Source organism: Balaenoptera borealis, assembly GCF_965194805.1.
Source record: "Balaenoptera borealis genome assembly, chromosome: 9".
Classification (NCBI taxonomy): Eukaryota; Metazoa; Chordata; class Mammalia; order Artiodactyla; family Balaenopteridae; genus Balaenoptera; species Balaenoptera borealis.
This window is the reverse complement of record NC_138873.1, coordinates 19,852,646-19,864,874: the sequence shown is the minus strand read 5'-3', so window position 1 is coordinate 19,864,874 and position 12,229 is coordinate 19,852,646. Positions and strand designations below refer to the sequence as shown.

General features: G+C 40.8%; 1 long non-coding RNA gene across 2 annotated transcripts in view; it reads right to left on the bottom strand.

The window, feature by feature from the left end:
* Positions 1-263: 263 nt before the first annotated feature.
* LOC309634956 overlaps positions 264-12,229 on the bottom strand; it is a 28,520-nt gene continuing 16,554 nt past the window's right edge. Inside the window, exons 1-2 of one of the 2 annotated variants that reach the window (XR_014248527.1) lie at positions 7,041-8,295; positions 264-4,076 (exon numbers count right to left, since the gene is read on the bottom strand). This is a non-coding gene — a long non-coding RNA (uncharacterized lncRNA). Of the gene's footprint in view, positions 4,077-7,040; positions 8,296-12,229 lie in introns of those variants that run through there. The other variant, XR_014248526.1, reaches the window with a different exon arrangement.

Genomic DNA, 12,229 nt, shown 5'->3' with positions numbered 1-12,229 from the left:
AAGTAGAGACTGAGTTGGCAGCTGGAAAGGCAGGGCTGGAACATGGAAGAAAGGTTTGAGTGCCCAAATATGGCAAAAATGGAATCAAGAAGTGCTGTAAGTATTCCACACTCTGCTGCCAGAGCCCAGGTTAGGATGAGAACTGAATGCTCCTTTTCCTTCTAATAATAATAGCGAGATTTGCTAACTCAGGTACTTTATAAATGTCATAGGATGAAGAAACTTTTATTTATTTATTTATTTATTTTAAATTTATTTATATATTTATTTTTGGCTGTGTTGGGTCTTCGTTTCTGTGCGAGGGCTTTCTCTAGTTGCGGCAAGCGGGGGCCACTCTTCATTGCGGTGCACGGGCCTCTCACTATCGTGGCCTCTCCTGTTGCAGAGCACAGGCTCCAGACGCGCAGGCTCAGTAGTTGTGGCTCACGGGCCCAGTTGCTCCGCGGCATGTGGGATCTTCACAGACCAGGGCTCGAACCCGTGTCCCCTGCATTGGCACGCAGACTCTCAACCACCGCGCCACCAGGGAAGCCCCAGAAACTTTTATTATTTAAATAGTTGGCTTCTGAATTTCTCTTAGAAGAATTGTCTTCCTTTAGAGGGGTATCTTGGTAAGTGATTAGGGGGAAAAGCCCCTATTAGGGCTCTATTTTGAAGTGTCTTCCAGACTTCAGAGGAGAGAGAAAGCGTCCCTGTATAATCTACTATGGAGATTTAACTCCTGAAAGGGAACAGAAGAGCGAAGGAGAATGGGAGGGAGTGAGGAGTAGCAGCATGGAGACAGATTCAAGACTCGGAAAAAATGCAATACGGCAAAGAAATAGTACAAGAGTGCCATTGACTCTTCCCTCCAGGAAGAAATTGCTAATATAATCCCCCCTCCAGCTTTACTCTTCTCCCTACTGGTTTTCTGTAAAAATCACTGAATGATTTTTTTAATAATGGCCTTTAAGTTATACTTTAAAATTAAGAAAAGTTTTCTTGAAGAAGCCACAGAAAGAAGAGAGGTCCTCACTGGAGCTTATACAGTGTAGGGCAGCTAAAGAGCACACAGAAGGGAGCCAAGTGACCCCAGGATGTAAGATCCCAGGGGATCAAACAGCTCTGGAGAAAGCCTTCAGACTTTCGCATACTGTTAAAATGGCAAAGGTTTAAGCCAATCTGCCCTAGACCTTGAGGGGCAGGTAGGTCTTAGGTTGGCATCTAGACAAAAAAGCCATCTCACTCAATTCTTGTAATACCTCCATGGGGAAGATTCTATTGTCAGCTGCATTCTGAAGATGAGGAACTTTAGACCCAGAATCATTGCCAAGGTCACATATCTAGTAATAAATTGCAGGGCAGGACTACATTACGAATTCCAACAGTTGGTACAATCTCAACCAGTATAACAAAAACTTTGCCTCATATTTTGAGATTGAATACTTGCATAGCCAAATCCTCCCCACCCTATAAGTTTAGTTTTCCTTCCCCAAACTACACTGATCTCTCTCACTCTGAGATTCCGCATTCTTCACTGACTCTACAGCCCCTTCTCTTCAGCACTTAAACATGATCCGATCTTGCCCATCTTTGTAACAAAGAAGCTTTTTCGACTATGTTTTCCTAATTCTTTTTTCTCATATTCAAATGTCTTGAAATGCTGTCTGTATTTTTTCTCTGCTCTCTCTTTTTTCATTCACTTTTCTCCTGCTGCATCTGCCTGTTTTCTCTACCTAGGTGGGTGATGGCCTCCTAATCCCAACACTCAGTAGACACCGTCAGCCTTCACTTCATTTTCTTTCTCTGCAGCATCTGACACTCTTCCCAAAGCCCCACCTCTATCTCTGTGGCACCTCTTAGATTTGATTTTATACTTGCATCTCTGACCCTCCATCTGTCTCCTTCCTATATTCCTCTTTTTTCTAGTCATTCCTAAAATGGTAATGTGTTCATTGTTTTCTGCTACTCTCAACCTCTACCTGGGGTGCTTATCCCAGAGTCTATAGATCAGCCTCATATGGTGGTAAGGGAGCCTCCTGAAACTGACACAAATTATTTTGCATATGTACGTTTTCTCTCATTCAATATTATTTATTTCCATAAATATTTATGGAGAATCTGCATTGTGCTAGGCATTCTTCTAGGTCCTTGAAATAAAGCAATTAAAAAAAACCCCACAAAGATACCTGTGAACTTATAGGCAATAAGCTATGAACAAAATAAATAAATAAATCATATAATGTTTGAAGACGTCAAAAGCTACAGAAAAAAAATAGAACAAGGTAAAAGGGATCACAAGGACCAGGGGCGTGGGGGGCAGGCAGCTGGTAATCCTAAATAGAGTAGTTAGGGTAGATTTCATTGAGGAGATAAGAGTTAATCAACGACTTGAAAGATGTGAAGAGTTAGCCATGTATATAACAAGTAAGGCAGAAGGAACAGCAAGTACAAAGGTCCTAAGGCATGTGCATGTTTGAGATGCCCAAGGAACAGCAAAGGAGCAAAGGGAGCATACATAGTAAAGGATGAACTCAGAAAGGTGATGATGACTCTGGTCATGCAGGGATTTTTAGATCGTTATAGTACTTTTATGCTGAGTGAAATAAGGAGCCATTATAGGGTTCTGAGCTTAGAAGGTTTGCAATCAAGCTTATGTTTTAAAAGGATCACTCTGGCTAGTATATTCAGCATGGATGTAAAGAGGCAGAGGTAAAGTCAGGGAGACCAGTCAAGAGGCTATTGCAGTTATCCACACGAGATGTTGGTGGTTTGGACAAGGATGGGAATGATGATGTGTGAGAAGTGTTCACTTCCTTATTATGTTTGGAAGTTATATCCAACAGTATTTTCTAATAAACCAGATACAGGATATGAGAAATAAAAGAGTTAAGCACAACTCAAGATTTTTGGCTCTAGCATCTGGTAGAACAGAGCTGCCATCAACTGAGATGAGGAAGTCTGTGGGTAGATAATGTTGAGAGGGGAAGAAGTGTCAGGAGGTCAGTTCTGGACTTGTGAAGTGTGAAATATCTATTACACATCTAAGTGGAAATATTGAGCAAGTAGTTGAATATACAAGTCTGTATTCAGGAGTATGGTCTAGACAGAAGTCATAAATTTGGGAGACATTAGCATATAACCAGTATTTAAAACTAAGTAACAGGATGATATGTCTAAGGAAATGAGTTTTGATGGGGAATAGAACAGAACCAAAAATTGAGATCTAGGGTACTCAAATATTAAGAGGTAAGACACCAGAAAAGACAATTTAGAAGGAGCAACAGCAATGTTGGAGAAAAACAAAGAGGGCTGGATGCCAAAGGAAGTATGCAGAAGGAGGGAGTCATCAACTATGTCAAGTGCTACATAGAGGGACAATGAGACCTGAAATGGATTTGACCACATAGAGGCTGATGGTCACTTTGACAAGAGCAACTTTGGTGGAATGGAAAAGATGAGGACCTAATTGGAGGAGGATTAAGAATGAACAAAAGGAGAATCAGAATTCTGCAGCAAAGAGGAGCAAAAATGATGGTGAAAAAGGTTATTTTTAAAGTGGAGAACTATTTCAGTTTGTGTGTTGGTGGGAATGATTGAGCAAAGAGTGAAAAATTGATGAGATAAGAGAGAAAATTGCTGCAGTGATGTCCTTGTGTATGCAAGATGATAAAGGACCTAATGTACACACATTTGGAATGTCTGGTTTGCAATAGGAGCGTGAAGACTTTATTTATGATAATGGACAAGAAAGCAGAGTATGTGTGCTGGATCTGATAGATGTCATAGAGGATTCTGTAGATGTTTTCATGTACATTATCCAATTATCTAATTTTCTCACTGAAATAGAAAGCAAATTCATCTCCTAAAAGTGAGGAAGGGACTGGGGTGAGGCCATCTAGTGTAATAAGAGAGAAGGAAATCTTACCTGGTTGCCAGGCAGCTCTTGAAGGACCCACTTGCAATCCAAGGTCAAGAATGTTAAAATGAGACCAGTCAATAAAGTTGTGTGTTCTTTCCAACCACAGTCAGTTGCACAGGTTCAGGCACTTGTAGTGGGCAAAGGGTTGGATGTAACCAGTGTTGTTGTTTATCATCTAAGTGCAATGAAACAAGAGGGAGTAGGAAAGTGATTAGAAGGATTGACCGTAAATTTAAGGTGTACAAGCAGGGATCATGAGCCATGAAGGAATAAGTTATAGTGAAAAAATGGTGAAACACTTAATGAAAAATATGTAAACATGGAACTGTTGGACCTGGTGGGGTAGACACATCATTGGAATTAATATACTAGAGGAAGTAAGCTGTCAATATAGGAAGTAGTGGTCAGAGAGTGGAATGAATGAAATTAAGATTCTGGAGGAGTTGGATGTATTGAGAGTGACAATGTCTAGAGTATGATCATGTCAGTGATCAGGTTGTCAAAGAATTTAATACCTACAAACTGGTGAAGATCCACGTTTCCACATTAACTACCCTGGTTCTAAATATTGCATGTTTTGAGATGATTTTCTGTCTGTACAATCAGCTTAGATACTCTCTACCTGTTGGCTGTCCCCACTTAGATGTGGAACAAGTACCTCAGATAGAACTTGTCCTGGGGTGAACTCATCATTTTACCCTTCCCCTGCCCCTCCACCAGCAGAACCAGAAAATGATGTCATTTATTTAATCTACCTAAGGCAGAAACAAGGACTTACTAGACTTCTTTCCCAACCAGCAACATTAAAATAATCAACAACCTTTGTTGGTTTAATCTCATGAATCTATATATTTTTTAACATCTTTATTGGAATATAATTGCTTTACAATGGTGTGTTAGTTTCTGCTGTATAACAAAGTGAGTCAGCTATACATATACATATATCCCATATCCCCTCCCTCTTGCGTCTCCCTCCCACCCTCCCTATCCCACCCCTCTAGGTGGTCACAAAGCACCGAGCTGATCTCCCTGTGCTATGTGGCTGCTTCCCACTAGCTATCTATCATGAATCTCTATATATATTTTTTTAATTTTATTTATTTATTTATGGCTGTGTTGGGTCTTCGTTTCTGTGCGAGGGTTTTCTCTAGTTGCGGCAAGTGGGGGCCACTCTTCATCGCGGTGCGCGGGCCTCTCATTATCGCGGCCTCTCTTGTTGCGGAGCACAGGCTCCAGACGCGCAGGCTCAGCAATTGTGGCTCACGGGCCTAGTCGCTCCGCGGCACGTGGGATCTTCCCAGACCAGGGCTCGAACCCGTGTGCCCTGCATTGGCAAGCAGACTCTCAACCACTGCGCCACCAGGGAAGCCCGAATCTATATTTTAAACTGTCTTCTTTCTCCAGTCCCACTTCCACCGTCTGGAATGCATACCCTTACCATGTCAAAACTGATTACTGCAGTAACTTCCCAGCCTCTTGGCTCTGGTTTTGTCCATTTTCAAACCCATCTTCCATATTCCTTTGGGAGTATTATTCCTCAAATGCAAACCTCCTTTAAGTGTTTCACTGGAGGAGGATTTCAGGACAAAATCCACTCTCCTTTAGCAAAGCTAGGCAGCTGAGTATTATCTCGTGCTGCCTAACTCCAGCCTTGAATTCCCCTACCTGCCCCACCCCACATTCAGCTGGCACTCCAGCCACATCGAATTACAACCAATTTCTCCAAGACACTCTCCTTATTCATAAATCTTCACCTTTGCCAGTACTTTTCTGTCTTCCAGAAATGCTCATCCCCATCCCACCACCTTCTTCACCTCTTAACTATGGCTCATCCTTCATAGTGAACTCAAACAGGTCCTCTTCCAAAAAGCCTTCTCAGAGGTTCTTAGTGGGTTTAGGATCTCATTATATGTCCCCAAAGCCTCCTGTTGATGAATGGATAAAGAAGATCTGGCACATATATACAATGGAATATTACTCAGCCATAAAAAACAACAAAATTGAGTTATTTGTAGTGAGGTGGATGGACCTAGAGTCTGTCATACAGAGTGAAGTAAGTCAGAAAGAGAAAAACAAATACTGTATGCTAACGCATGTATATGGAATCTAAAAAAAAAATGGTACTCATGAACCTAGTGGCAGGGCAGGAATAAAGACACAGACATAGAGAATGGACTTGAGGACACAGGGTCTGGGGGGAAGGGGAAGCTGGGGCAAAGTAAGAGTAGCATTGACATATATACGCTACCAAATGTAAAATAGATAGCTAGTGGGAAGCAGCAGCATAGCACAGGGAGATCAGTTCGGTGCTTTGCGATGACTTAGAAGGGTGGGGTAGCGAGGGTGGGAGGGAGGCTTAAGAGGGAGGGAATATGGGGCTATATGTATGCATATGGCTGATTCACTTTGTTGTACAACAGAAACTAGCGCAGCATTGTGAAGCAACTATACTCCAATAAAGATGTATATTTAAAAAAAAGACTTTATCATATTGTAAATTAGTTATTTTTAATTTGTCTTTCTCCCCTCTGAACTGTGAACTTGTTGAGGGCAGAACATTGTTTTTTTAGTCAAACTTCCCATACTTCTTAACATAATATCTGAGTACACAATAGGTAAACAGTATGGGCTTTCTGAATGAATGATTGGCACTTAATTGAATCCTACTGTTATGGTGGTTGAAGTATTTGTTCACATCTTGGGATCCCAATTACATGAAAATTCCTAAGAATAGCAATTATTTTGTAGTCCCCAAAGTATATAGAAAACTGTTGGCATAGATAAGGTACAATGGATTGGCTTCATTCAGCTACAGCAAATATTTGGCTTCTTGGCTCAGTATCTACCTTTCTGGCAACTGGACAAAATTGTTTTTCTACATTAAATTTACATGAAACAAAGAAGCACGTGTATTTGATGACTGAAATAAAATACCAAAGCTCCGAAAATGAAATCTTCTATTTTTTTGCAAGCAAATTGCATGAGGTTATCTTAACTATGTGATAAGTTTGGCAAAAGACTCCAGAGAAGGAAAACTTCCAAACAAAAGGAAATAATCATCACTTTGATGTTAAAAAAAAAGAATTAAATTCTCTGACTTTGTGCCATTGCCTTATTGCAGCAAATCACCTTCACTTACTTAGCCAACAGTTCTCGGCTTCCAGCTGCTCCTCCCCCAGCAAGCCAATCGCAAGCAGGCAGCAGCTGCCGCCAGAAGCTCAGCTGCCCTCCAGCACCAGCTCCCCTGCTTCTGCCTCTCTCCTGATCAAGACCTGCAGTGGAATTCCAGTAGAGGGACCAGTATGGGTGTGAACCATCTAGGATATCGCCTCTAGATCCACAAATGGAATATATTATCAGAAACAGGAGAACGACGGAGAAATTGAATAGCAGGCTGTTAAGGTCTGTCACTGGAGCTTTGTTTTACTTCATTCACCGTTATGGAATTTCTGGTTAGTACATGCTTGATGCCGAGCTGTGCTGAGCAGGCACCAGGGTGCAGAGAGAAGACACTGAAGAAGAAGTGCAGGGACAGAAAATGTGTAGCTTAGAGTCAGGCAGACGTGAGCTGGAATCTCAGCTCGGCGTTCGACCCACCACCCACATTACTGTATGTCAGTTAGCCTGTTTGAGCCTGGATTTCTTCATCTATAAAATAAAGAAGATTATATCTCCCAGAAAGGGCTGTTGTGAAGAGGTACTGAGATCACATGTAGAAGGTGCCTAATAAAGAGCTTGACAGAGTCGACAATTAATAAAGGAGACCTGTTCTCCCAAGGAGTGTACAATTCACTTGGGAGACAGAAATTTACATAATTTACCATGATAAAGTGTTACAAATATTATTAAGCAAACCCTATGGTTTGAAACACGAGAATAATTCATCCTGCTGGATGGGGTGGTAGGAAGACGTTACAACCAAGCCTCTGGATTTTGCTGTCTGACTCTAGCATTGACCAGTTCACCCCATAGCCATCAGCTGAAAAACAGGCTCTGGTAGCTCTGTCATAAAAGTAAATAAATAAATCTTCCTTTGACCTCACACTCCCCTCCAGCTAATTGCTCCTCTCTCTCCCCTTCGCAGCAAAACTTATGGAAATATTTGCTGCATCCACCTCCCGTTTTCTCTTCAACACACTCCCATCTGGCTGACGTCCTTTCCACTGAAATATCAAGTTGCTTCCACTTTGGCCACTCTTTTCAGGCTTCATACCATCTCTTCCTCCCCTGCCAGGGTCCAAGACAGGTCCTCTTCTTTCCTCCCTGAATCTTCTCCTTTAGATGAGCTCATCTAGTCCCTTGAATTTAAATACAATTTCTTCACTGATGATTCCCAGATCTACATCTTCAGCCCAACTCTTTCTAGAGCACCAAAAATCTTTTCCACCCAGCTGCTGATTAACTGATTAACCCAGTTAACTGTGTTAACAGTTCTAACACAACTACTGATCCCACCAAACCTCCCCCACAAAACAAAAAATACCTGTTTCTTTCTTATTCTTTCCTGTCTTGTAAATGTTGATTCCACCGTCGGTCACCTTTGATTGCCCTTGTTCCTTCACCTCCTGTTTCTGGTCCATCATCGAGGCCTGTTGACTCTACCTCCTTGTTCGTTTCCCTCTGTGTCCACTGCAACCACCATCGCCCAAGCCACAGCCAGCCCTCACCTAGACCACTGCAAGGGCCTCCTAACCCATCTTATGGCTTCCCATTCTTCCTGCCTCCTCTCTCCACAAAGTCTCCACTAGTCTCCACCAAGTAGTTCATGTGATTTCATAAAACGCACTCCCCTTTATCACAGCCTACCATGCCTTCCCGTTTCACCTGGGAAAAAACCTCAGTGCCTTACCATGACCTCGGAAGCCTTGCACGGTCTGGTCCCATGAACTTCTCTTCCCCTCCTGCCTTTCTCCAGTTCCCTCACTATGCCCCAGGCACAAAGGGCTTCTTTCCATTTCTCAAATGCACCAGTTTATTCCTGTTTAGGGGAAAAATTAAATTTGTTTTTCGCTCTATGCCGCACTCTCCTCCCAATCTCTGAATGGCTGAGTCTTTCTCATGGTTCAGGTATCAGCTCAAATGCACCCCCTTCAGAAAGGTGACTCCTCAGCTGCCCATCATAGAGAAACCTTGCACCACCCCCATCACTGTCTAGTACGTGACCCGTTCTGTCTTCTTCACAACACTAATTCCTTTTCAAATTATGTTATTCGTGTGCTGGTTTATTGTTTGTCTCTCCCCCTCTAAAATTTGAGAGAGAATGGATTTTTTAAATTAATTTTTAACTAATTTTTATTGGAGAGACTGGATCTTGAGCTGCTTTGTTTATTGCTGTGTGTCCAGTGCCTGGATCAGTGTGTGGCACCTGACAAGCATTCACACAATATTTGTTGAATAAATTAACACAGTTTTGGAAGAGGAGTTATTGGATTGACTAATTAAATCTTAAGGAGGGGGAGGGATGAATAGATAGGGCACTGAAACTACTCTGTATGATACTATAAGGGTGGACACATGTCATTATACCTTTCTGCAAACCCATAGAATATACAACATCAAGAGTGAATCCTAATGTAAACTATGAACTTTGGATGATAATAATGTGTCAATGTAGGTTCACCAGTTGTAATAAATGAACCACTCCGGTAGGGTATGCTGATAACAGAAGAGGCTATGCGTGTATGGGGGCAGAGAGTATATGGGAAATCTCTGTAACTTCTGCTCAGTTTTGCTGTGAAGCTAAAACTGGTCTAAGAAATAAAGCCTACTAAAAACATTTAAAAACTTAAAAAAAATTTTTAACTATAATACTCTTTATGATTTCACTTACTTATGCCCCCTTATTCCACTTGCAAATGTAATTGAGAATCTGCTGAATGGTAAAAGCATCGCTTATGCTAAAATGATTTTACTCATAGACCATCTTTGCGCTTCTGCAAGAGTAGTGCTCAGTTACTGGTAAGCAATAAAGGCACAATTAGGGGTGCCAGCGTACCTCACCCACCTCTGAAAGGAATCATACACAAAACAATATCCTTGAGGCACTTCTCTACCTTGAGTGAGGGTGAGGGCGCATATTATCCTGAAACTCTTTTTTTTTTTTAATTTAATTTTATTTATTTTTTTATACAGCAGGTTCTTATTAGTCATCAATTTTATACACATAAGTGTATACATGTCATTCCCAATCTCCCAATTCATCACACCACTACCCCCACCTCCCCACTGCTTTCCCCCTTGGTGTCCATACATTTGTTCTCTACATCTGTGTCTCTATTTCTGCCCTGCAAACCGGTTCATCTATACCATTTTTCTAGGTTCCACATATATGCATTAATAGGTGATATTTGTTTTTCTCTTTGTGACTTACTTCACTCTGTATGACAGTCTCTAGATTCATCCACGTCTCTACAAATGACCCAATTTCGTTCCTTTTTATGGCTGAGTAATATTCCATTATATATATGTGCCACATCTTCTTTATCCATTCATCTGTCAATGGGCATTTACATTGCTTCCATGACCTGGTTATTGTAAATTGTGCTGCAATGAATATTGGGGTGCATGTGTCTTTTTGAATTATGGTTTTCTCAGGGTATATGCCCAGTAGTGGGATTGCTGGGTCATGTGGTAGCTCTATTTTTAGTTTTTTAAGGAACCTCCATACTGTTCTCCATAGTGGCTGTATCAATTTACATTCCCACCAGCAGTGCAAGAGGGTTCTCTTATCTCCACACCCTCTCCAGCATTTGTTGTTTGTAGATTTTCTGAAGATGCCCGTTCTAACTAGTGTGAGGTGATACCTCATTGTAGTTCTGATTTGCATTTCTCTAATAATTAGTGATGTTGAGCAGCTATTCATGTGCTTCTTGGCCATCTGCATGTCCTCTTTGGAGTAATGCCTATTTAGGTCTTCTGCCCATTTTTAGATTGGGTTGTTTGTTTTTTTAATATTGAGCTGCATGAGCTGTTTACATATTTTGGAGATTAATCCTTTGTCCGTTGATTTGTTTGCAAATATTTTCTCCCATTCTGAGGGTTGTCTTTTCATCTTGTTTATGGTTTCCTTTGCTGTGCAAAAGCTTTGAAGTTTCATTAGGTCCCATTTGTTTATTTTTGTTTTTATTTCCATTACTCTAGGAGGTGAGTCAAAAAGGATCTTGCTGTGATTTATGTCAGAGAGTGTTCTTCCTATGTTTTCCTCTAAGAGTTTTATAGTGTCTGGTCTTACATTTAGGTCTCTGATCCACTTTGAGTTTATTTTTGTGTATGGTGTTAGGGAGTGTTCTAATTTCATTCTTTTACATGTAGCTGTCCAGTTTTCCCAGCACCACTTATTGGAGAGACTGTCTTTTCTCCATTGTATATCCTTGCCTCCTTTGTCATAGATTAGTTGACCATAGGTGCGTGGGTTTATCTCTGGGCTTTCTATTATGTTCCATTGTTCTATATTTCTGTTTTTGTGCCAGTACCATATTGTCTTGATTACTGTAGCTTTGTAGTATAGTCTGAAGTCAGGGAGCCTGATTCCTCCAGCTCCGTTTTTTTCCCTCAAGACTGCTTTGGCTTTTCGGGGTCTTTTGTGTCTCCATACAAATTTTAAGATTTCTTGTTCTAGTTCTGTAAAAAATACCATTGGTAATTTGATAGGGATTGCATTGAATTTGTAGATTGCTTTGGGTAGTATAGTCATTTTCACAATATTGATTCTTCCAATCCAATACCATGGTATATCTCTCCATCTTTTGGTATCATCTTTAATTTCTTTCAACAGGGTCTTATAGTTTTCTGCATACAGGTCTTCTGTCTCCCTAGGTAGGTTTATTCTTAGGTATTTTATTCTTTCTGTTGCAATGGTAAATGGGAGTGTTTCCTTAATTTCTCTTTCAGATTTTTCATCATTAGTGTATAGGAATGCAAGAGATTTCTCTGCATTAATTTTGTATCCTGCAACTTTACCAAATTCATTGATTAGCTCTAGTAGTTTTCTGGTGGCATCTTTAGGATTCTCTAAGTATAGTATCATGTCATCTGCAAACAGTGACAGTTTTACTTCTTCTTTTCCAATTTGTATTCTTTTATTTCTTTTTCTTCTCTGATTGCCGTGGCTAGGACTTCCAAAACTATGTTGAATAATAGGGGTGAGAGTGGACATCCTTGTCTTGTTCCTGATCTTAGAGGAAATGCTTTCAGTTTTTCACCATTGAGAATGATGTTTGCTGTGGGTGTGTCATATATGGCCTTTATTATGTTGAGGTAGATTCCCTCTATGCCCACTCTCTGGAGAGTTTTTATCATAAATGGGTGTTGAATTTTGTCAAAAGTTTT